This window comes from Rhinopithecus bieti, unplaced genomic scaffold, assembly GCF_001698545.2.
Source record: "Rhinopithecus bieti isolate Rb0 unplaced genomic scaffold, ASM169854v2 scaffold_64281, whole genome shotgun sequence".
Classification (NCBI taxonomy): domain Eukaryota; kingdom Metazoa; phylum Chordata; class Mammalia; order Primates; family Cercopithecidae; genus Rhinopithecus; species Rhinopithecus bieti.
The window spans coordinates 555769-581284 of record NW_016824829.1 but is presented as its reverse complement, the minus strand read 5'-3'; the positions used below and the strand labels follow the sequence as shown (position 1 = coordinate 581284).

At 36.5% G+C, this 25516-nt stretch overlaps 1 long non-coding RNA gene across 2 annotated transcripts in view; it reads left to right on the top strand.

Annotated features, from left to right (window-relative positions):
* LOC108522450 (uncharacterized) overlaps positions 1-25516 on the top strand; it is a 71498-nt gene that overhangs the window by 13733 nt on the left and 32249 nt on the right. For both annotated transcript variants that reach the window (XR_001883475.1, XR_001883476.1), the window contains exon 2: positions 23117-23174. This is a non-coding gene — a long non-coding RNA (uncharacterized LOC108522450). The remainder of the gene's footprint in view (positions 1-23116; positions 23175-25516) is intronic.

The following is a 25516-nucleotide window of genomic DNA, read 5'->3' as shown; positions in this document are numbered from 1 at the left end:
GTGAAAAAAAAAAAAAGAACTAATACCAATTCTACTCAAAGTCTTCAAAAAAATTTAAGAGAAGGGAATTTTCCTCCACCTATTCCACAAGCTCAGCATTACCCTTCTACCAAAACCAGACAGACACAATAACAATAAGAAAAAAGGAAAACTACAGGCCAATATAACTGATAAACAAAGATGCAAAAATTCTCAACAAAGAAACCAGCAAACTAGATTCAACAACATATTAAAAAGAGCACGCACTATGATCAAGTGGGATTAATCCCAGAAATGCAAAATGTTACAACATATGCAAATCAATCAATTTGATACATCATATAAATAGAATGAAGGAAAAACAACATATGATTATTTCAACAGATGTCAAAAACATTCAATAAAATTTAACATCCCTTTACAATAAAACCTTCCTTGAACTCGATACAGAAGAAACATACTTCAACATAATGAAGGCCATATATGACAAAACCACAACTAGCATTGTACTAGATGAGGAGAATTAAAGGCCTTCCTTCTAAGATCTGGAAAAAGGCAAGCACACTCACTTTCACCACTTTTATTTAATGTAGTACTGGAAGTCCTGGCCAGAGCATTTAGTCAAGAGAAAGAAATAAGAACCATCCAAATTGGAAAGAGAAAAGTCAAATTAGCCTTGTTTACAGATGACATAGTCTTATACTTAGAAAAACCTAAAGAACCCACACAAAAAATCTCTTAGATCTTATTAATGAATAAGTGAAGTTGCATGATCCAAAATCAATGTACATAAATCAGTATAATGCATATATGCTGACAGTGAACAACCTAAAAAAATCAAGAAAGCAATCCCATTTATAATAGCTACAAAGGACATAAAATACCTAGGAATCCATTTAACCAGAGAAGTGAAAGATCTATATAAGGAAAACTATAAAAACACTGATGAAAGAAATTGAAAAAGACACCAAAAATGAAAAGATATTTCATGTTCATGGATTAGAAGAATATTGTTAAAATGACAATACTATCCAAAACAATTTACAGATTCAATGTAATACCTATCAATATTCCAATGACATTCTTCACAGAAATATAAAAGGCATGGAATCACAAAAGACACCAAATAGTCAAAGCAATCCTGAGCAAAAAGAACAAAGTGAAGGCATCACACTACCTCACTTCAAATTTTACTACAAAGCCAGAGTAGCCAAATCGTCATGGTACTGGCATAAAAACAGACATATAGACCAATGGAACAGAATAGAGAACCCAGGTATAAATCCACACATTTACAGCCAACTTATCTTCGACAAAGGTGCCAAGAACCTACGGTGGGGAAAGGACAATCTTTTTAATCAGTGATGCTGGCAAAAATGAATAACTATATTATATGCAAAAGAATGAAACTAGACCCCCTCACCTTACCAAAAATTTAAATCACAATGGATTAACAACTTAAATATAAGACCTGAAGGTATAAAACTATTAGAAGAAAACACTGGAGAAACAATTCAGGATATTTGTCTGGGTAAGTTTTTTGTAGGACCTCAAAAGCACAGGCAACCAAAGCCAAAATAGATAAATGGGATTATGTCAAGCTAAAAACCTTCTGCACAGTAAAGGAAACAATCATTGAAGTAAAAAGACAACCCACAGAATGGGAGAAAATATTTGGAAACTACCCATCTGACAAGGGAATAGTAGCCAGAATATATATATGTGTATATATGTGTATAGATGCGTATAGATATGTATATATATGTGTGTATATATGTGTGTGTGTGTGTATATATCAAAACAACTCAATAGCAAAAAAAATTTTAATCTGATTTTTTAAATGAGCAAAAGATCTGAATAGACATTTCTCAAAAGACATACAACTTGCCTAAAACATGTATGTACAAATGCTCAATATCACTAATCATTAGAAAAATGCAAATAAAACCCACAATAAGATATCATCTAACTCTAGTTAAAATGGCTGTATCAAAAAGGCAATAATGAACGCTGGCAAGGATGCAGAGAAAGGGGAACCCTTGTATACTGTTTGTTGGAATGCAATGTCGTGGTAGCCACTATGAAGAACAATTTGGAGGTTCTTCAAAAAACTAAAAATGAAACTACCATATGATCCAGCAGTTCCACCACTGAGTATATATACCCAAAACAAAGGAAATCAATATATCAAAAGACATCTGCACTCTCATGTTTCTTGCAGCACTATTCACAATAGCCAAAATACAGAATTAACCTAAGTGCTTATCAGTCAATGAAAGGATAAAGAAAATGGAGTATGTGTGTGTGTGTATATATATATATATAACAAAATATTATTCAGCCATAAAAAATGAAATCCTCTCATTTGCATCAATATGGATGGATGGAACTGGAAGTCATTACCTTAAGTGAAAGACAAATATCACATGTTCTCATTCAAATATGGGAGCTAAAAGGTATATCTCATGGAAGTAGGGAGTATTTTGGTGGTTACCAGAGGCCAGGAAGGGTAGCAGGGAAGAGGGGATGAAGAGAAGTTGATTAATGGGTACAAATATACACTTTGATAGAAGAAATAAGACCTAGTGTTAGATAGATCAGCAGGGAGACTATCATTTACAACAATCTATTGTACATTTCAAAGTAGCTAGAATTCAAATGTTTCTAGCATAAAGAAAAGACATATTTAAGGTGATTGATATTCCAAGTACATGGATTTGATCTTTGCCAATTATATGAGCATATTAAATTATCACACATATCTCAGAACTACATACATTTGTTATGCATCAATGAAAAAAAGACAGTGAGAATCCGTCAGATTCATTCAGTGTCGGGTGTTTTAAGTTGAGCTCCCTGGGAAGGAGACTCTCAGATGGAGATTTGTATGGGGAAGGTTTATTGAGCAGTGCTAGTAAGAACATCTATAAAAGAGTAAGGGAAACCTTAAACTGAGATACAGTTGCAAATGATCCCATGGGAAGCTCCGGGGCTGAGATGACTCTTCAGAAATGTCCTGAATTGAGGCAAGGGGATCAGGCCTTTACACTCCCACAATGAGCAGTTAATTGGTGTGAGCTGGTGGTTGGGATAAGTTGTCATCTTAGAGGAGCAGTTTCATCAACTGAAGACTCCAGGAGAGACTCAGCTGTGAACCACAGTAGTCAATACTCTCAGCAGCTGTGAGACTAGGTCCTTTAGTCCTTAAGGGGTACGTCTGAGTAATGCATCACAACCCTCACTACAAAGAAATAGTCAATGGCACCTTTTGGGAGCAGGGAGGAGGAATAGCTGAATAGAGTGAAGTCTGGGGTTTTCTTAAACAGCTTTATTGAGGTTCACATACCACTCAATTCACCATTTTAAAGTGCAATGACTTTTAATATATTAACAGAGTTGTGCATCTATCACCACAATTTTAAAACATTTTATTATCCCCTCCCCCCACCAAAAAAAACCCATACTCCTTAGCTATCACTCTCCCAATCCCTTCATCTCCCCTAGCTCTAGGCAAACACTACTTTCTGTCTTTGTAGACCTGTATGTTGTAGACATTTCATATAAATGGAATCATAAAAGAGATGGTTCTTTGTGACTGGCTTCTTTCACTTAGCATAATGTTTCCAAGGCTATGATGTAGCATGAATCAGTACTTCAATTCTTTTCATTGCCAAACAATATTCCATTATATAGATATACCAGATTTTATTTATCTATTGATCAGTTGGTGGACAAATGTGTTATTTCTACTTTTTGGCTATGATGAATAATGCTGCTATGAACATTCATGTACAAGTGTTTCAATGGACATATTCTCATGGGTGTATTCCTAGGATTAGAATTGCTGGATTATGTGGTAACTGTTAGAAATTGTCAAATTGTTTTTCAAAGCAGTCATACATTTTACATTCCCACTAGCAGTATATCAGGCTTCCTATTTCTCCACATTTTTGTCAACACGTTATTGTCTCTTTATTAAAACCATTTGAGTGAGTGAGTGAGTGGATATGGTGTGGTATTTAATTGTGGTTTTCATTTGCATTTCCCTGGTGGCTAATAATATTGGGCATCTTTTCATGTACTTATTGGCTATTTATATATATTCTTTGGAAAAATGTTTAGTCAGATCCTTTGCCCTTTTAAAAAACTGTGTTGTCTTTTCTTTTGAGATGTAATAGTTCTTTATACATTCTAAATCCAAATCCTTTATCAGATATGTGACTTGCAAAAAAAATTCTCATTTTATGGGCTTTCTTTTCATCTTATGATGTCCTCTGAAGCATAAAAGCTTTTAATATTGTTAATATGCAGGTGATCTTTTTTTTAATTTTTGTTGCTTGTGTAATAAACCATTGTCTAAGACAAGGTCACAATTATTTTCAACAGTAAATTTTTTAAACAGAAAAAAAAGCTGGCAGAGAGGGAAAGTAGAGAGAAAGTATAGGTAGTGAGTAAGATGCAGTTTGGGATGGCGAAAATCCCAAATTCCACTAAGGAAGGTTTACCTTAACTCAAATTAATTTAAACACACATTTTATTTTATGCCTACAAGGGCTCATTATTGAGTAGCACAGATATATATACATATATATATATATATGGGTTAGGTTTTGTAAAACTGGAATTTGTTCTGGACTCTGTCAGGTATGTAGGATCTAGAGTGTAAAGGGGGAAAAAAGCCCTTTCCAGATTACAAGCCCTTGTAAATAGCAAGAAAAAAAATCACGCAGGAGAGAATGGGCATACTAAGGAACAGTGAGCTCCGGCAAGTTGGAAGAGCAACAATAAACCAGGAGGTGGGAGAAGAAAGATGTTACAAAGCCTGAAAAAGGGCCTGCAATACAGAGCCAAAGAGCAAAACAAACTTAAGTATGGCTCTGTCCTCCTAATCCACAGTACAAAACATAGTAACAGGAGTCTCTGCACAGTTGCATAGGAGTCAGTGGGCATTTGCATGTGGTTCTGAGAGACCTGTTCATTTATGACAGAGAAAAAGAAAACCTGTAGCTAAGACTGAAGAAATCACAATACACCTCTCCAAGGTAACAGGAGTAGAGATACACGCAGATCGGAGATCAGAGCAGCATCCCCAATCCTCACAGAAAACAATGGTATTGTACAAAATAGCTGCTTGTGTTTGAAGTGGGGTTGAGGTAGAAGCCCAGACTAAGGTGTAGTGCTGTGACTCAGGAGCTCCCAAGGTGGTCCAGAGGGCTTCTCAGGGTGCTGCAGAACATGGAGTCTAGTGGACAATGTACTGAATTCTGATCCCCATGTGACCATGGTGCTGAAGCTCATGATGAGCCTGCTGGCCACGTCAGATCTGTACAACATCTAGGGACCACTGATACCAACATCTGCATGGACCAGGGAACAGAGAGTCAGGAGAAACAACCCACAGGAACTAATTGCACTGACATAATATGGTTGGATGGAGCCATATCCTGAAGAATTTCGAAAAGCAGGCCCAGATGATGGAGCTTAACTCAGGATTAAGAGGCCATTGTATCTTAACAATCCTAAAGGTACCGTGCTAGGCTAGTAACATTATGGAAGTTGTGTCCAACAGTATTAACTCGAAGTTTCATTCTGCTATTTCAAATTTTAATTATTCACTCTTAAATCCTCTTTAAAGTGACAATACCAATTCCTATAGCTCATGCATATTCCCCACCCTATTCACATTGGTTCTGTTTCTTCAGTGGCCTATCTATTTCAGAGAAAATCACCCTACTTGCAAGCCCAAGAGCATATTTCTTACTTAAAAAGCCTGGTTACACCAAAACTATAACGATATGAGAGAATTTCATTGATTCAAGGTCCCTAGAGTGTACAAGACAGACTCTTTTGCTACAGCTGGCTGCTTCTTTGTATGGGGTAATGTATTTGGAAGCTTGAAAAGTTCAACCATCACATCCATCAACCCGTCTACCCTCTGTATATCTGCCACAATATATCTGCTAGTCAGCCAAAAGCACTTCTACCTCTGACGCTAGCAATGTTTACATCTCTGCCTATTAAAGAGAATTCGAGATTTTTTTCTCCCAAGTCAACTCCTCCCAAGTTTCATGATCTTAGGAAATGATACCATTTTTGCCCATAGAGAAAGATAAATACTTGGAAATTATCCTTGGCTACTCAATACCTTATCATCTCACATTAAATCCATTACCAAGCACATGCTGATCCTTTTTAATACATATATATGTGTGTGTGTGTGTGTGTGTGTGTGTATATATATCATAAATCTGACCGTGGTTTACTACAACTACCTCTATCTTCCTAGTCCAAGCACCATCATCTCTTACCATAGTTTCTGAAGTAGCCTTCAAACATGACCCATTTCCGTTCTCGCCCCCAGTGGTGAACACCGCTGTCTATCCAATACCCATGCTGCTCTTCTTTCTCACTAATAATGGAACCTTTATTTTGCTCATGAATACAAGGTGAACAGCTCAATACTTACCTTCTGAGCTGTGCTTGTAACTAAAGGTAGCCATTTCCAGTTCTAACCAAGCAGAAATGATCAAAGTAATCCTGAATAGGACTTCCAAAGGAGATTTTCAAAGGAACAGATTTGATCACCATACACTCTCAGCCCTTTTCTGTCCTTCTTTTGCCTGCCTGTAACATGGTCATGATATCCAAAAGTGAAACAGCCACATTGCAACCAAGAGATAAGACAACATGCTCAGCATAGCACACAGGAAAATGGGAAAATACTGGATCCTTAACATCACTGAGCCATTGCACCAGGCTTGGACTGGCAGCCTGCTCTCAGTTTTCTTATTGTGTGAGACAAATAAAGCCCTGGTTGTTTCAGGCAATACTTGTATGGTTTTCTATTTGTTTGGGTTGTTTTCTAGTCAAATGCATTCTTAATTGATAAACCCCTTTGCTCAAGCTTCCAGCAAACAGCCAATGTAAGCTTGGCAAAGAGCGTTTTACCATCAAATTTAGAAAAAATCCAAACTTTTTGTGTGGCCCTGTATGGTTTGGCCCCTGCCTATCTTTCTGAACTCATCTTCTGTCATTTTCCACTTTAATACACTAGCGTTAGTAACAGTAAAACAATGTAAGTGGTTATGAAGTAAAGGAGACTATCATAACAACAGAACCTATACCTTTCTTCTTCATCCCTCCTCCACTCATCTCCTAAAGGACCAACCTATTCCTAGATGCCCTATTAACATTTCAACAGTCTTAGTACCAATCTTTGCTCTTGTTACTCATGTTGAGTGAGATACAGGCATGACACAGGAGGCGTTCAACAGGACCTTTATGTCAAGACTTAACCTTCTTTCCCTGGCTCCCTCCACTTCTATAACTTTCCACTCCCCCAAGAACCTATCCACCTTGAGTGCAAAATGCCTATAACTTGTCTTTTAGTTTCACTAATAGATCAATTGCTTATTCAACTTTTCAGCTTCCAATCTTTGGATTCATCCAAAAAATTCCTAAAATGACAGTCAGATGACACAACTCCTTATAAATAGATGAAGAATTATCCTCACCAGGCTGCTAAGGCTACTTGTGAAACATATTTCTGCATTAGAATGAGTGCTCTGATGAGACTGAACCTTCAATAATCCTATTAGTTTATCAAATATTATAGAGTATGTTTAAAAAAAATTGAGAGATTATTATATAATACGATGAGCCTTGGCTAGAGTGATTTTGGTAGGCCGAGGCAGGAGGATCGCTTGAAGCCAGGAGCTCAACACCAGCCTGGATGACAAACCAAAACCCTGTCTCTGTCTCTCTGTCTCTCTGTCTCTCATATATGTGTGTGTGTGTGTGTACCTGTGTGTATATATGTGGTGCATATATATATGTACATGTGTGTGTGTACCTGTGTGTATATATGTGTATATGTGTGTATATGTGTGTGTGTATATATATACACACGTGTGTGTGTACCTATGTGTATATATGTGTATATGTGTGTGTATATATGTATGTGTATATATATATGTACGTGTGTGTGTGTGTATATATATATACCACCACCTTCCAAGTTCGCATGTGCCCCTTTGTAGTCAATTCCCTACTCCTGCCCTCTGACCATTACTAACCACTAATTTGCTTTTCATCACTATTTGTTTGCCTTTTCTGGAATTCCATATACACGGGATTACACAGTATATAGTATTCTGCATCTTCTTTCACTTAGCAAAATGTTGTTGATCATGCATATCGTTGCATATGTCAGTAGTTCATTCATTTTAAAGCTGAGTAATATTTCATTGTCTGGATATATCATTGTTGGTTTATCCATTTTCAGCTATTATGAATAGAACATCCTTGAGTATTTGAGTATGAGTTTTGAATGAACATGTTTTCATTTTCCTTGGGCAATAAAATGATTTTTCTAAATATACAATCCTATGCATGCCTACACTTGAAAAAAATTTTGTGCAAGTGCCCTGCAATAATTTGGGTTCATCTACTCTCATCAATGTATGATATTCAATTTTACAATAACAAGTGAATGGGTTAAGATGAAGCACAGTATTAGAATTATATTAAAAATCATTTTAAAACTAATGCATTTTGACTGTTTCTTATCTGACGTTTATGCTTATATTAAAGAATGTGAATATTTGTTAGATTTAGCCTCAAACTATTCACATTCCTTTTTAAAAACATCTTATTTAGCTTAATTGCCTTACAATAAACTTCATATATTTAAAGTATAAAATTTGATAAATTTTGACATATGCATACACTCATAAAACCAGCACCACAAGCAGGATAATGAATATACCCATCACTCCCAAAATTGTGTTTGTGTCCCTGTTTAATCGTCCTGCTTTTCCTCCCCACAGTGCCCAGGTAACCACTGGTTTGCTTTTGGTCAGTAGAGATTAACTTCCATTTCTTAGAGTTTAATGTAAATTGAATCATACATATGTTTTTTTTTCTCGCAGTTCTCTCACACTGTATAATTATTTTGAAATTCATTCATGTGGTTGCACATATCAATATTTCATTCCTTTTAATTGCTGAAAAATATTCCATTGTATGCATTTACCACACCATTAATTTGCTAATAAACTTTTGGTCATTTCCAGTTTGGGGCTATCATAACTAAAGCAGTTATGAACATTTATGTGCAAATATTTGAGTGGACATATGCTTTCATTTAATAAATACCTATGGGTGGAATGACTGGGTCACATAGTACTTTTATGCTTAACCTTTTATGAAAGTGCCAAAATTTCCAAAATTGTTTTAAGCATTTTCCATTTCTACCAGCAGTGAATAAGAGTTCTAGTTGTTTCATATCCCCACCAACATTTAAAGTGGTAAGGTTTTTATAAATTATAGCCATTCTAGTAGGTATGTAGTGTGGGCTTAATTTGCATTTCCCTAACAACAAATTATGTTAATCATCTTTTACTGTGTTTGTATGCCACCCATGTGTTTAAATACTTTCCTATTTTGTATTGCATTGATGCCTTACTAAGGAGTTACGAGAATTCTTTAAATATTCTAGAAATGAGGAAGTATTAGTTCATTTTGCATTTCTATAAAGGAATTCCTGAGGCCGGATAATTTATAAAGAAAAGAGGTTTATTCTGGCCCACAGTTCTACAGACTGTACAAGCAGCAAGAAGCATAGTGTGAACATCTGCTTTTGGTGTGGCCTCAGGAAGCTTACAATTAGGGTGGATGCCAAAGTGGGAGTAGGCATCTCGTATAGAGAAAGAGAGAGAGAGAGAGAGAGAGAGGAAGAGAGAGAGGAGAGGAGGTACCAGGCTCTTTCAACAACCAGCTCTCCTTTTAACTCACTGTGAAGAGGGCACCAAACCATTCATGAGGGATCCACCCCCATGATCCAAACATTTCCCACTCTGCCCCATCTACAACCATTAGGGATCACAGTTCATCATGAGATGTGGAGGGGACAAACACTCAAACTTTAGCAGGAGGCTTTGTCAGGTATATTGTTTACAATACTTTCTCCTTATTGCTGGCTATTATTTCCATTTTTATCAATATTTTCTGAGGAGTAAGGTTTTTACTTTTATTGAAGTCCAATGTATTGATTTTGTTCTTTTAAAAAATCTTTACCAAATTCAAAGCCACTGGGATTTTCTCAACATTTTTTTCTAGAAGTTTTAGAGTTTACCACTTATGTTTAGGTCTGTGATACATCTGGAGTTAACTTTTTAATATGCCAAGCTAAAGGTCAAAGTTAATTTTTGAATTGTATTTATTATTTTGCATATAGCTATCCATTGTTCCAGAACCATTTATTGAAAGGATTGCAATTTCCCCCCCTTTTTTTTTTTATTATACTTTAAGTTCTAGGGTACATGTGCATAACGTGCAGGTTTGTTACATTATGTATACTTGTGCCATGTTGGTGGCTTGCAACCCATCAACTCGTCAGCACCCATCAATTCATCATTTATATCATGTATAACTCCCCCAATGCTAATCCCTCCCCCGCCCCCAATGATAGGCCAGTGTGTGATGCTTCCCCTTCCCGGGAGTCCAAGTGCATCTCATTGGTTCAGTTTCCCACCTATGATGGTGGAGAACATGCGCGCGTGTTTGGTTTTCTCTTCTTGCTGATAGGTCTTGCTAAGGAATGATGGTTTCCAGCTGCGGATCCATTGTCCCTACAAAGGAGCAAACTTCATCCTTTTTTTATGGCTGCATGAGTATTTCCATGCCGTGTATATGCTGCCACATTTTCTTAATCCAGTCTGTCACAGATGGACATTTGCGGCGTTGATTCCAAGTCTTTGCTTATTGTGAATAGTGCCAACAATAAACATACGTGTGCCATGTGTCTTTGTAGTAGAATAATTTCTTTTTTTTTTTTTTTTATTTATTAATCCTTTGGGTATCATACCCAGTAGTGGGATGGCTGGTCATATGGCCAATCTGAGTTCTAGCATCCTTTGGAGTGATTTGCCATACTGCTTTCCATAATGGTTGAACTTTAGTTTACAATTCCCACCAACAGTGTAAAATGTGTCCTATTTTCTCCACATCCTCTCCAACACCTGTTGGTTTCCTGGATTTTTTAATGATTGGCCATTTCTAACTTGGTGTGAAGAATCGGCTATCTCATTTGTGGGTTTTGAATTTTGCATTTCTCTGATGGCGAGTGACGATGAGCATTTTTCATGTGTCTGTTGGCCTGTATGAAATGTCTTCTTTTGAGAAATGTCTGTTTCATATCCTTTCCCCACTTTTTGGATGGGGTTGTTTTTTCTTTATATTTGTTTGAGTTCTTTGTAGGATTTCTTGATATTAGCCCTTTTGGTTCAGATGGAGCAGGTTTGCCAAAAATTCTTCGGGGTCCCATTCTGTAGGTTGCCTGTTCACTTCTGATGGGTAGTTTCTTTTTGCTGGTGGCAGAAGGCTTCTTTAGTTTTAATTAGATCCCCATTTGTCAATTTTTGGCTTTTGCTGCCGTTGCTTTGGGTGGTTTAGACATGAAGTCCTTGGGCCCATGCCTATGTCCTGAATGGTACTTACCTAGATTTTCTTCTTAGGGTTTTTATGGTATTAGGTCTAAACATTTTAAGGTCTCTATCCATCTGAAAATTTAATCTTCGTATAAGGAGTAAGAAAGATCCAGTTTTCAGCTTTTCTACTTATGGCTAGCCAGTTTTCCCAGCACCATTTATTAAAATAGGGAATTCCTTTCCCATTTCTTTGTTTCTTCTCAAGGGGTTTGTCAAAGATCAGATGGCTGTAGATGTGTGGTTATTATTTTCTGGGAGGACCTCTGTTCTTGTTCCATTGGTTTTTCTATATCTCTGTTTTTTGGTACCAGCTTACCATGCTGTTTTGCGTTACTGTAGCCTTGTAGCATAATTTTCCCCCTTTAAATTGCCTTGGAAACTTTGTGGAAATCCATTGATCATGAGTCTGGGAGTCTGGATGCTCCATTCTATTCCAAAGATCTATGCCTATCTCTCTGGCATTAATTATCACACAGTTTTGATTACTGTAGTTTTATTATGAGTCTGTCCTGCAACTTTGAACTTTTCAGAATTGTTTTGGCTTTTTCAAGTAAAATTTTCACATATATTTTTGGGTTTTTTAAAATCAATGTATACAAAAAAAGACTTGAGATTTTGAGTGAAATTGCACTGAATATGTAAATTTGGGGAGAATTTGTATCTTAATAATTTTGAGTCTTTTGATGCATAAATACAGAATATGTCTTCATTTATTTAATTTTTCCTTAATTTCCCTCAGGAATGTCTTACAGATTTCTGTGTACAGGTCTTGCACATTTTGTCAGATTTTCACATTTTGTGATATTAAAATTGTATTTTTTTCTTTTCAATTTCCATTTGTTCTTTGTCAGTACAGAGAAATACAACTGATTTTTATTTATTGCTCCTGAGACCTGCATCTTTGCTAAACTGACTTATTAATTCTGATAGTTCAATAGCACTGGCCAGAAAATATTGAATGCAAGTGATGAGACTGGGTATTCTTTTGGCTCCCTGAGAAGAGAGAAAGCATTCAATTTTTTCCAATAAGTATAATATTAGCTGTGGTTTTTCATAAATGCCATTTATCAAGTTGAAGACATTCCATCATATTCCTCATTTTCTAAAAGTTGTCATTATAAATGAATGTTAGATTTTATAAAATGTTTTCTTCTATATCTATTGAAATTTCCATTTTTTTTTCTTTTTGGTTCTGTTAATATGGTCAATTTACATCGATTGATTTTTTTAATGTTAAACGGAGATCACTGTCCTGCACTGCTTGATGTCCAGTATTTGAAAACCACTGTTTCATATATTTTGTCTGGTTACTCTATGTTGGCTACAAGTTAAAGTCTCCGGTATTTCTCTTTCAAATCTGTGGTTCTTAGTTGCATTACTCAGTCTCACACCCCAGTTGGTCATGAAGTATAATCCTTTTTAATTGCATTATAATTTTATATTATTAGATATCAATTAATCTGTTTTTTATCTTTGTTGATGGTGGGCTTTTTGCGGGGAAGACTTAGTCTTTTTTTCTCTGTCATTTTGGGTAGATTCTATTGCTGTGTCTTCAAGATCACTAATCTTTTATTCTATAGATTCTAATCTGCTGCTGTTCCTATACAGTATATTTTTTAATCACAGATATTTCATATTTCATGTCTAAAAATTTAATTCTTTTTTACATCTTTCATATCTCTACCTTATAAGCTCAATCTTTATGTAACTTGTTAAGTATGTGCAATATAGTTATATAACTATTTTAATGTCTTTGTCTGCTAATTCTGTAATCTAGGTCGTTTCTGAGTCAGTTTTGATTAATTGATTTTTCTTCTCATTAAGGTTGTATTTCTTGTCAGGAAACTGTTTGATCTTTGAGGCTTGCTTTTAAGTTCTATTAGACAGGACCAGTATGGTTGTTTCTTTCCCTGGCCTTGACTAGTTTTCTCACACACACGTGTTTCTCAATGTTGTTTCAGGGATAATACTCAGCTGAAGACTCAAGGAGAACTCACTGCCTATTTCTGAAGCCATCTCCCTGTGTTGCTGTGTTCAGATACCTTGTTTTATGAAGTCTAGCCTCATTGGCCTTACCTAATTCCCAGTGACACCTCTTCAATTCAGAGAGACTATTGAACTCCTTTTGCATTCCTCCTTGCAGCATTGCTGCCTGGAAATTTTTTCTAGACACAAAGCTGAGTTAACTGTAGGCTCCCCATGCACATTTGCTGTCTCTCAGGGATCACTGCCCTGTACTGCTTGATGTCCAATATTTGAAAACCGTTGTTGTATATGTTTTGTCTGATTACTCCATCTTGGCCACAAGTTAAAGTCTCTGTTATTTCTCTTTCAAATCTCTGGTTCTCCTTAGTTGAAAGTTATTTAGAAATTGAAAGGCAAGTGCTTAAGGGGGAAAAATAGTTACTATTTTATTATTCGTAACTGCCTATCTGTATGCCATTATTTTCTCATTACTATGCAATCAGAAAACAGAAATTAATTAGTTGCTGATAAACTTTCATCTATAATGCCCAGTTTTAAATTTTCTGTTTGTCAAAATAATTTCATCATTCTCAGTGAATTCTCTTATAAGTAAACATCAAAATTTGAACTTAAAAAAACTCATTGTAGACAAATGCAATTTTATAGATTGGTGTTGTGTGAAAATTTTAAGTGAAAAGAAGGTTCTGATACAAAAAAAAAAAAAACGAAGTTTGAGAACACTGTTTAGGCAAAAACAGTCATAGCTGTGTGTTAATACCTACAAAGATTTCCAAAGATACAAAGGAACAAAGCCCAGGTCAGAGTTCAAATGAGTATATGGGTGAGAAACCCTAAATGTCAACAACAGAAGAGAAAATTATTGTAGCTTATTATCTTTCAGTTATAAATATTCTTATCTTGAGAACTATGGGGTTGGAGAATCCTTGATATTAATAGTTCAGACTCTCCCATATCTTCATGTATTTAATTCTATAAAATGCAGGGCATGCTTGATGGTGTTTAGAAAAATGTCAGAATATTCTCGATCCTCTGCAGGATTTCACTCCCTTGGGCTACTATCTCAATATTTCTGCCATTGTTTTCAAGATAATGCTGGATTACTAAAGACTTACTTAATTTTTGGCAAAATTAACATTTGCGCCATACTCTGCATGACCTTTATATCTACCAACAATGGAATGAACAGCATGAAATTATATACAGTTTTATTTACAGTGTCAGTAAATTTGCTATCTCCAGTAAACTCCTAACTACAAAATTATTATCTAAAGAGGGAAATTGCAAAAACCTTCCTAATTCAGATCACAATAAACCCAGAAATGAAGAGAACAATGGCAGTTCATTAAATATGTCACCAGAAAAAAATAAAAATTCTTAGATTATTGGTTCCTTAGATGAAATAGCTCTAAAGCCTTTAATGTATTGTTGTGGGCTTATTATTTGTTCTTCTTTACTATAAAAAAATTTATAAAACAACCCATCAAAATATGAATAATTAAATTTCCATATGAAGGATTCATTTAAAAATAGTTTCATTGCTTATCACTATAGAAGGGCATTTTCTCAGATATGGAAATTGTGAAAGCCATGTTTTTAAAATGTTAATTTAGAAATATGAAATCTAACTCTATTTACATCAATTTATATTCATTATAATCTCTTAGCATGAAATATTTACAAAAAAGCTTTCTTCGTGACTTAATATAAGATCTTACAAAGACATGATATATTATCCTAATAAAATTATAAACACAATTTTCATAAGAAAATTTATAAAAGTTGAATCATGTATTTACGATTGAGAAACAAAATATAAAGTAAGCTAATGCATTTAAAGAATGGAATTAAAACTCTAAGTAATTTAAAACTTAACACACAGAATGACTCAATTTTTTTAAGGAATTTTTATCTTAAAACTTTTCTACTACCTCCTGATAAAGCAGTAATGCAAAGCCAAGGAGACTATAATACCACTATGAATGTAAGATTTTGAACACACACTAATACAAGCTAAGAAAAAAAATAAAATATATACCAGGATGATTAACAGATTATTTGCTGAAAGGTGCTAAACAAACTCCCATGGTGTTTAGTTCTCAGAAAAGTCTAAAGCCATCAGTAAAGAAATTTTTGAAAATTAAACAAAATACATAGCTCAGAATCACTTATGTGGTGTCATTGACAGCCCAAAAAAATAAAAAAGAAGCATGTGAGAGAATAAAATGAATTTGCCAGATGTGCTAAAATAACCTGGCAAAATAATTCCTCATAGGGATTATAACCAATAGTTACCTGGAACATCTATATTTTCAGAAGAGAATTTTTGAAAAGCATGCATGAATAGAACTACATTTCTGAAGCCAAATAGCTTCTAGCGACCACTTTTGTATAACAGGTTTAACATCTCTATGTTTGTTTGTGATTTGAAAAGCACATATACCAATTCCAAGTGGAATGAAGAATTTTTAAGTGCTTTAGGAAGGATTTGCATAGCAATAACTTTTAATATCTTGGAAAAAGAAATTACTGATTTTTCCCAGGATCACCAATCATAATCATAACTCATTCACAAGTACCTAGACCAGTGCTTAGCACAAAGGAGACACTCAATAAATATAATTCCCTTCCCCTACCTCTACTCCTCTATCACATGCTATGCAGTGATTCCCCTCTGGTGCCTCAGGAACCCCAGCCATTGATGGGGTGAGATGAGGAGGAGGTCAAACAGGCTAAGCTTTTATGTGAGCAGCTTCATTTTTATATCTGCCTTACATATTGGCATCCAGGTAAGAGTTTCTTTGAATCAAGAGTTCTAACTGCAGTAGAGGGGAAAGAAGATGATCTCTGTTCTTTAGAGGTGAAATTCTGTCCTCAGCTTTCTCTTTCCAGGGTGATTACATTCCTCCTATAGCTTCAACTACCCCCTATACAATGATATCCAGATCTTTATCTCAAGTCCTTCATCTCCATTTACCCCAGAACCTAATCAGTCACAAAGTCCTAAATATCTCTTACTCCACTCCATTCTCTGCTTTGGTTCACTGTTTGGTTCAGGCCCATGTATCTTTTGGACGAACTGGTGCAATGGAATCCTATTGGTCTCCAGTCTCCAGTTTTTCAGTCACCTTTCATCCTCCAAACTGGAGCCACAGTAATATTTCTAAATTACAAACAAGGTTGTATCATTCTCTACGTCAATACTTCCCTGCCTCCCCTTCCTCTACCACAGAATGGGAGAATAAAAGTTCTATCATCTGCACATCTGCTACCTTTTCTGTCTCATCTCCCTTTATATCCAGTTTTTCTTATATCTAGCAATTTCTAAATTTTGACATAATGTCTTATAACTGCAGTTTGCCTCCTCTGACTGGAATGATCTTTCCTCTTGTTTGTCTGAAAAAAAAAATTTGGTTTCAACATTTAGCTGATGGGTCATATTCTCAGTAGGACTCTTTCTGACACTACCAATCAGTGTTGGTTACTAGCTCTGCACTTCTAAAAACTCTTTGAACAGAACTTGGTTATGTCATTTATCCTAGTAACATAATTTTTTCTCTTGTTAGTACCACTTACTAGTCTAGAAACTGGAGGGGGTGTAACTGACTTATAATTGTTTTTCTGTCTTCAGGACCTACACAAGGACTTGCCCATGGTAAGAGCTGCATTCATGGTTGTGGGACAAATCAGTGAGTGGTAAAAACAGGAAAGGGAAAAAAAAAACAAGAAGGAGAAGGGAGAGGTGGGTATGGGAATGAAGATAAGAAATTTAAAGTTTAGAGAACATCCATGGCATGTTTGGTTGAAGCATAACATTCACATAAGGGAGCAATGGGAAGTAATATTAGATATAGACTGCAAAGCTCAAAATTTCACCTATCAGTAAAAACATGGCTTTTGACAAGGAAAACAGCATTTACATAAGTTATTTTGGAGAGTTCATTCTTGCGATGTGGGCTGCACTATGAGGGGCAAAGGGAGGTGTCAGTCCAGACAGGAGGTAATTAAGACAGATTAGAGTGGTGGCAATGAGGGGAAAAGGTGAGGGGATAAACACTACACAAGAAGACCCAAAAGATTTGTTAACTAATTATGAGGGGAAAGAGAGAGACAGAACAAGAAGTCAAAGTGACTCAAAAATTTCCCAACTAGGTAAATTGGAAAATGCCTCACATTAATAGATTGTAGAAGAAAGTAGAATCATTAAAGAAGATGGAGAAAATTAACCCAAAAATAGAATGGCAACCAGCCCTTTGCAACACCAAGAATAAAAGTGGTAATAATTATTATTCTAAATTATGTCATGTAATTTATAATTACATTTATTAATAATTTTATTATTATTACTATTATGGTTACTACAAACAAATACAAAGGTCATGGGGGAATGGTCAATAAGATGAGATGATATAAACATTAAAAAGAAAGGAATACAGCGAAGTATTGTCAATGAGGAGATTGACAATGAGGAGATCATTAGTGTCCTCAGAGAGTTGAGTGGGAATGGAAGCCAGTCTACAAGGAACAACATGAGGGGAGAATGAGAAATGCAGACAGTACTCAATTTTAGAAAGTATTGGTAGGAAAGGAAGGATTGGGGAGGAAAAATGTGGGGAGGGACAAGATGGCTGTTTAAAGAAATTATGAGCCTTGGCTGGGTGCAGTGGCTCACGCCTGTAATCCCAACAATTTGGGAGGCCGAGCCTTGCATATCACTTGAGGTCAGGAGTTCAAGACCAACCTGGCCAACATGGTGAAGCCCCTCTCTACTAAAAACATAAGAAAATTAGCCAGGCATGACTACTTTTACTGCATGTGTAATCCCAGCTACTCAGGAGGCTGAGGCAGGAGAATCGCTTGAACCCAGCAGGAGGAGGTTGCAGCCGAGATCACACCACTGCACTCCAGCCTGGACAATAGAGCAAGATTCTGTCTCAATAAAAGAAAGAAAGGAAAGAAAGGAAAGAAAGGAAAGAAGGAAAGAAGGAAGGAAGGAAGGAAGGAAGGAAGGAAGGAAGGAAGGAAGGAAGGAAGGAAAGGAAAAGAAATAAATTGTGAGCCATGTCAAGTTTGCAATATTTTAGAAGAGAGTAGGGAAGAACTATCCAATTTACAGAGCTGAAAAATTTGCCTCTAGAGTTTCAGTGTTTCCTGTTACAAATAGGTCACAATAAGAGACATGGCAGGCTCTCATATGTAAGAAGATATGTAGAGAAATCTACACTGATGTGAAGTAGACCATATCCTAGCCATGTGTAGCTTTTGGGTAGCTGATTCTGAGCCACTGGCCTTCAGGGCAAGGGCTGGGATATTGCAAAGACATCCGTCATTTTACTAAACAAAACAATGTCACAGGTGTACAACTTTTTAAGGTAATGTTTTCCTTCACACTTCCAAATTAACATTTTCACATCTTTTTCAAAAAATAGATCCTACCAGAATTTGATAACACAAAATATTTAGAATACAGCATCCATCAAATTACCTCTATTAATTCCAATGTCAGCACAAACTTTAATCACAAGAATAACCAAACGACTGACAGTATATCTAATATTTGACATTTACGAATTTATCTCCTGAAAAAATTTACACTGCCAAATTCAGCAGAAGTCAAAATGCAATTAGAACAAAGGGTAACAATTCCAAACACATGCAGCTTACTGACTGGCTCTTGCCATTTCATAAATAGAGGGTGCTTGAAACCTGCCCTTCAGTCCATAATAACAGCCTGCCAAGGGTTTCTAAAGCAAGCAAGAAGGAATAGGGGAGTGAGCTTGGGATCTGAGGAGGAGATTCTGTATATTTGGAAAATTCTATTTAAATAACCCAGTTGTAACAAATCCCCTTTCCAGATCCCCATTCTAGGAGATTAAAAAGCAGTAATTAGAATGGGTGGGCTGAGAAAGCCAACTAAACACAGATTGACAGATAGGCTACCAGAAGAGGCATCCCCTGAACTGCATTATTCCAACAATAATGTCTTTATTTATATAGAAGAGTGGGTATATTTTGTTCAGCAAAGCTTTCAATAAGTAGAAACATGCTGCTAGAAGAATAGCCCACCACCACACAAAACTACTAATTTAAAGATACAAAAACCAGTGCAAGAATTAGTCCTGTAATCCCCACAGAAAACAGTGAAATAGCTTTCTCCATGAGCCTTGCAAATCACAACCATAGCAACTTAACATGTGCAGTCCCATATGGGTTGACTGTTTCTCAGAATGAGGCCAGGAACTCAGGAATCCAAGCTTTTACATCAGAAATAGAGAAAACCCAAATATGGAATAGTTTTGTATCAAAGTTAAATTTCAAAAATTATAAAATCAAGTCTTATTTTATATATATATATACACACACACACACACATACAAATACAAATACATACATCTTACTGTACTGTTCACATGGGTATTCTTATAATTTTCTGGCCTGTTCTATGTTCCCACAATGCACAAAAAGAGACTCACTGATTAAGAATGGTCAGTGCGAAGAGGTGTGTGTGTGTGTGTGTGTGTGTGTGTGTGTGTGTGTCTGTGAGTTTTATTTGACTTTCTTTGTTCTGATTCTGAACTGAAGAGAATTCTCAAAAATTTTCTTGCTATAAACAGCCCCTGACTAAAGCTGACACTGGCTACAGAAAAACACTACTCCTGATGGTCTGCTACCAATTTGTAATACATACCCTGAACAAATGAAAAAGTGCCAATGTATTCCCTTAAGCCAAAAGTATAAGAGTGGGTTCCTTGTAATTAAGTGTGTGTTCTTGATGAGTCTTAGTTTTCTCTTGTGTGTCAAATGAGCAGATTGAACTAGATTAAGTTCAAGGCCTGGCTCTTCCACTTAATTTCCATAATCTTGAATGAATTACTTAACTTCACTATGCCTCAGCTTCCTCATCTGTAAAAGGGGGGGTGATAATAGCATGTACCTCATGAAATGATTTAATACATGTGAAGCAGTGAAACAATACCTGCTCTAGTAACTACTCAATAAATGTTCTCTAAGGTAATCAAGAGATGGCTTCTAAAGTACCTTCCAGCTCCCAGAACCTGTAATTGTATGAAAACTATATGCCTGGTGTGCTATGTTGGCTTTACTTAAGAATTAAATATTGGAGCCAAAAAGGAAATAATTCTGATGAAATATGGCTTTCAAAATCTTGATGTCATCCTATTGGAAATACCAAATAGAATGTTTATAAGGTATTTTTAGTCAATACCTTCTGATCACAATTATACCCTTAAAATGAAATTAAATACTATTTTCATTGGAAAAAAGGTAGTCTGTGCCATATTTAGTGTTTATCTTTCTTCTTTATCATTCTACCCTTTGGGGTTTCTGCATCTTTTCTGAATCTCAACTATCTCCTTTCTGTGTGCCCATAATGGCAGAACTTCCAGACCTATTCAAGAGTATATGCAGATTCCATAAGTGGTTATTAAAGAAGAGGTCTTCATTAAAAATGTTTATAGATAAATAAGGATAAAGGAGCTAAGGGCTAAGCCTCTTTCTAAAACTAAGTGCCCCAATAGTTTTAGAAAAATGAAAGACATGTTTCTGCATTTTAAGTTAATCCATACATTCTTTCATTGAATATATATCTATTGAAAATGTTAAGCACGGTTCAAAAAACCACAGGTAGTTAAGGAAATACACAGTCTTTTCCCTCAAGGAGTTTGTAGGTGAGTGGGAAGACAACCACAAAACCCAAAACTTACAATACAGTATAAGAGAAGTATTAGAAGTGTGTTTAAGATACAATAGGAATAAAACAAAAGAGGGCCAATGCCTGCTGCCTGCCTGGAAGTGTCAGGCAAAAATACTTCCCAAAGGGAAAAAAAAAAATGAAATTGGAAAAGACATTTTTCTCAGCCTGGGAAGAATAAGAGAACATTTCAGGCAAAAGGAACTACATCTGCCAAAACATGGAGGCATGAAAGAGCACTGCCTGCTTGACGTGCTGCCAAGAGCTTGGGATTGCCAAAGGGTGCAATATAGATGGAGTCACAGCTAGGAGAGAAAACTGGAGCGGTTGATAGGAAACAGATCAATCACGCCTAGCTATGGAATGCAGATTTTATCCTATAAGTGGTACACAGAGAACTATGACAAGGAGACCAATATTCACTGATTTCAACTTTGGAAAGAACATTCTAGTCACAGAAACAAGCCTGGAAGATCAGAGAGGCAGAGTCAGAACCACAGGCTAGAGATGGTGCATTCCTGAAATAAAGTAGTAGTCATAGTAAATAGAAATGAGGGAATGCTTACAAACCTACAGACATGAACATAGAGAATCTGGTCATTGATTGGATATAGGCATGAGAAGGAGGCAAGAAACAAAAATAATGCTGAAGTTTCTATCTTGAGTAAAACAGGTAAAAGACCAGGGCAGACCGAGATGGTTTGTGAGAGTCGAATGTGCAGAGAACAGAAGGAGCAGTTAAAGCAATGGGCATGATGAGTTTGCATGAGGGTGTGCAGAGGTGAGAAGAGGAGGGACTAATAAGAAGCCTGATATATGAGGTGAGCAGAAGCAACAGAATTCCTAAGGAGAGGCTCAAATCATGGCGATCACTGAGGGGAGGAGAGCATGGCCACCAGTACTAAATGTTGCTACCAGGACATGAAAAGGCACAGAAGAAAAACAAAATGTCTACTGGATTTGATAATTAAGGAACCATTCATGAGTCTGAAGGGAGGGAGGAGGGGTGGAAGCTGGGGTTCATGGGTTCAAGATTAATTAGGAAGTTGAGCAAGAGAGAGCAAGCAGACCCAGTTCAGCTCTCTTCAGACTAACACACGTGGCTTATTTAATACACATTGCAAACAGACAGTCACACCTTCAGCCCACTTGTTAAAACCACACTGGTGCTGAGTAGACAGTGTTGTAAGCTTCTACCTACATGGTGTGATGTTAAGCATGTCAGCAAGCTCCCCTCTTCCTGTAGACACCTTTCCACCAATTGACGAATGCCTAGAAATCTGACAGAAGAAAAAGCCTTTCCATCACACAATAACTGGAAATAAAACCTAAAATGTAAATCCCCTTAGAAGAGGTAAAAGATGAGCAAATTTACTGCAAACTGAAAATTGCCCTTACCTGACCCTTTTCTGAGAAGAGGATTAGGTAGGGAAGTTGCCAGGAAGAATCTGAGTGAGCCCTGAGGGAGAGAACAGAAAGAAGAGGCTGAAAGTACTGAAAACAAATTTTTACCTGGTCTGAACTTTTATTTAGCATTAGCATGTCTTTCATGATTTTAGAGGTCACCTTGTCACAAGCATAAGGAGGAAGATCCCTAACCATAGGCAGAAGAGTTATTTTCCCTGGTTGCAGAAGGAGAGAACCAGCCTCATTAATAATTTCACATTGTCTAAACTCTAGATAGCTTTAAATATAATAAAAAGTCTGCCCTATTCTCCAACCCACATATTCATTTTCAGCTTCTACCTAATAATCCTGACACATTTCACTTGGTTTTAAGTTTTTTTCATCTCTCTTTAGGATTAATTTTTTAATTGCCAAGAAATGTTTTTAAAATCTATTATAGGTATTATGATATAGAATGATTAAGCTTGAACATATATAACGATTTTCAGATATTTTTGAAACCTGTCATAAAGTATTAACTTTTTGAAATACTCTACTACTTTCACAGGTCTTCTAAAAAACCACTCATCACAGCCATTTAGAAAGAAATATGACATTAAAAGAAGGTAAATTTTCCAAGTGTTATACTGTGATTTAGTTGTGCTCTCCCATTAAGTCTAAATCTGTCTTCCAACCAGTATAAAGCAGTCATGATTTATTTGAGCCTGATGGTAAAGGTCTATTAAAACAATAACTTGAAAATAGTCTGCATAGCTAACACATCACCCATCAAAGAGATTAAGGCAGAAATTTCACAGAAGGCTGTGTGTATATCTGTGACTCAAAGAGATAAGCAATCTCACCTTTGAGATGAGAAGGACTAAAGACATCTGAGTCTTTTATGTACAGAAAAATCCACTCTCCAAAGGTCTCAAAGAACTGGGGAAAACTTGGGAAAGGCCAGTTGGAAGTGAGGGGTCTCAGCCTGTGCTTCATGTAGGCCATGAACTATCGTCATAGCCCAGCCCTGCTTTTAAAAAAGGAAATGTTTGCCGTTGGGTAAGGAAAACAAAAGGGATGGTTTTTAATTCTTAAAATAATGTGCAACAGAGTTGCTTTACAATACAGCTTGCTGGTAAACATAGATATTCTGAGGATGAAACAAATATATCCCAGACATAACAGTTACATTAAAGCCCAAGAAGACACAGCTGTAAAGAGGGATTTCATTTTGACTACATTTGCCAATTGTCTCACAGCCCTTTTCAAGGTTAAAGCTTTTTAGGTACCTGAATCCAGCAACGACCCTCATGACAGGACCTTCTTCTCTAGTGCTGTGCACCTGTTTTATCACTAAACTCCTCAAATGTGAATTCTATCCACACTATCTACTTTTTCTCGCTACACGGACATTCCTCAATTCATTGCCTCCACCACTCTACTGGCAATGCTCTAGGTTGCCTTCTCATTGCTAAATCCAAGTTTCTATTTTCTGTCTTCACCCCTCCTAGCCCTCTGCAGCATTTAGTACTGTTTATCATATCTTTCAGAGCCTCATCAGCTCCTGCTTCTCCTCCTTCCTCTCTGGTCATTTTTTTTCATGCCATTATGACAACTACTTCTACTTCTATTGGTTACCATGTTTGCATCTGAGGTCATTTTCTCCATTCACACCACCTGCTCTCTCTTCAAGACCTCAGCTACCATCTACAGCTGATAAGCTTTCAATCTTCAGCTCCAGCCCCAATCTTTCCTGAAGTCCAGACATCGATATCCACCTTTACGTTTCATAGCTTCTTCTCATGCACCATGACCAAAACTTATTTTAGCTCTGCCTCACCCCATCCCACTTCAAAACCTGTTCCTTCTCATTTTTTTATCTCTGTTAAGGGTGACACTTCAAATGTAAAAGCCTGGGAATATTCTGTGCTTCCTCTCTTTCTCTCACCCTGCCCAGTGAGTCATCAAAACTCGTGAGTTCTATCAATCACAGAAATGCTTTGCAAATCTAGTTTCTCTCCTGTGCCATTGCCTCTGCCTTAGACTAAGCACTCCTTATCTGTCAAATGCATTGAAGAAATAACCTCAATTTCTCCCTCTCATGGCAAGGATTCACACACATAATCCTAAAAACAAGTGCTGATTCTGCCACTCCCCAAAAGACAAAGACCCCATTGCTTTACCTCAGCTGTCTTCAGATGAAGTTAGAGCTCCTTAAAAAGGCATGAAAGACCTTCAGAGTCAGCCCCAACTACTACTCCAGTCTTAACTCCTGAAACTCTTCCCACAGGTATCTACATCTAGTCATATAGGACTTCTCATTTACTCTCTCTGAAATCTTAAATCAATTCTCACTGAATGACTGAAATATCCATATGTCTAACTTGTTCACTGTTTTAAACACAATGTATCTGGCTTTTTTTTTAACCTCACTGAAGCCCCCAGTTCCTCCATAACACCCCCTTTCCATTTATTTCCCATCCATTAGCTCCCTTTTGAGCGAATGTTCTATCCCTCAACTTCAGTTATGTTCCCAACCTTTCCTTATCTCTCTTGCCCTTCTGGTCTTCTAACCAATCCTATGAAGCTCAACTCCAAATGTATAAATTCTTCACTAATATTTCCTGGGATTAACCACCTTTCTCAGTTGTGCTCTCAGAAATAAGTCTAATTTTAGGAAAACACCTTATAACAACAGTAGGTGTCATTTCTCATCCATGAGAAATTAATGAAATGGATAATAGAATGTTCTCTGACGCTGCTATAAGGATTAGAGATATTTTGGTAGGGAACTTTGCACAATTTCCCTGTCCAGCACATCTTTGTCTTGGTCAATGAAAAGTTTAAGCCCTGAATCAGGATTGCAGGTGTGTTGCAGTATGATCTTATGGCTGTCTTTCCAGCCAGCCTACATTCAATTCTCATCCTATCAAGTCCTATTTGCTAGCCTATTCAGATGGGTTTCCAA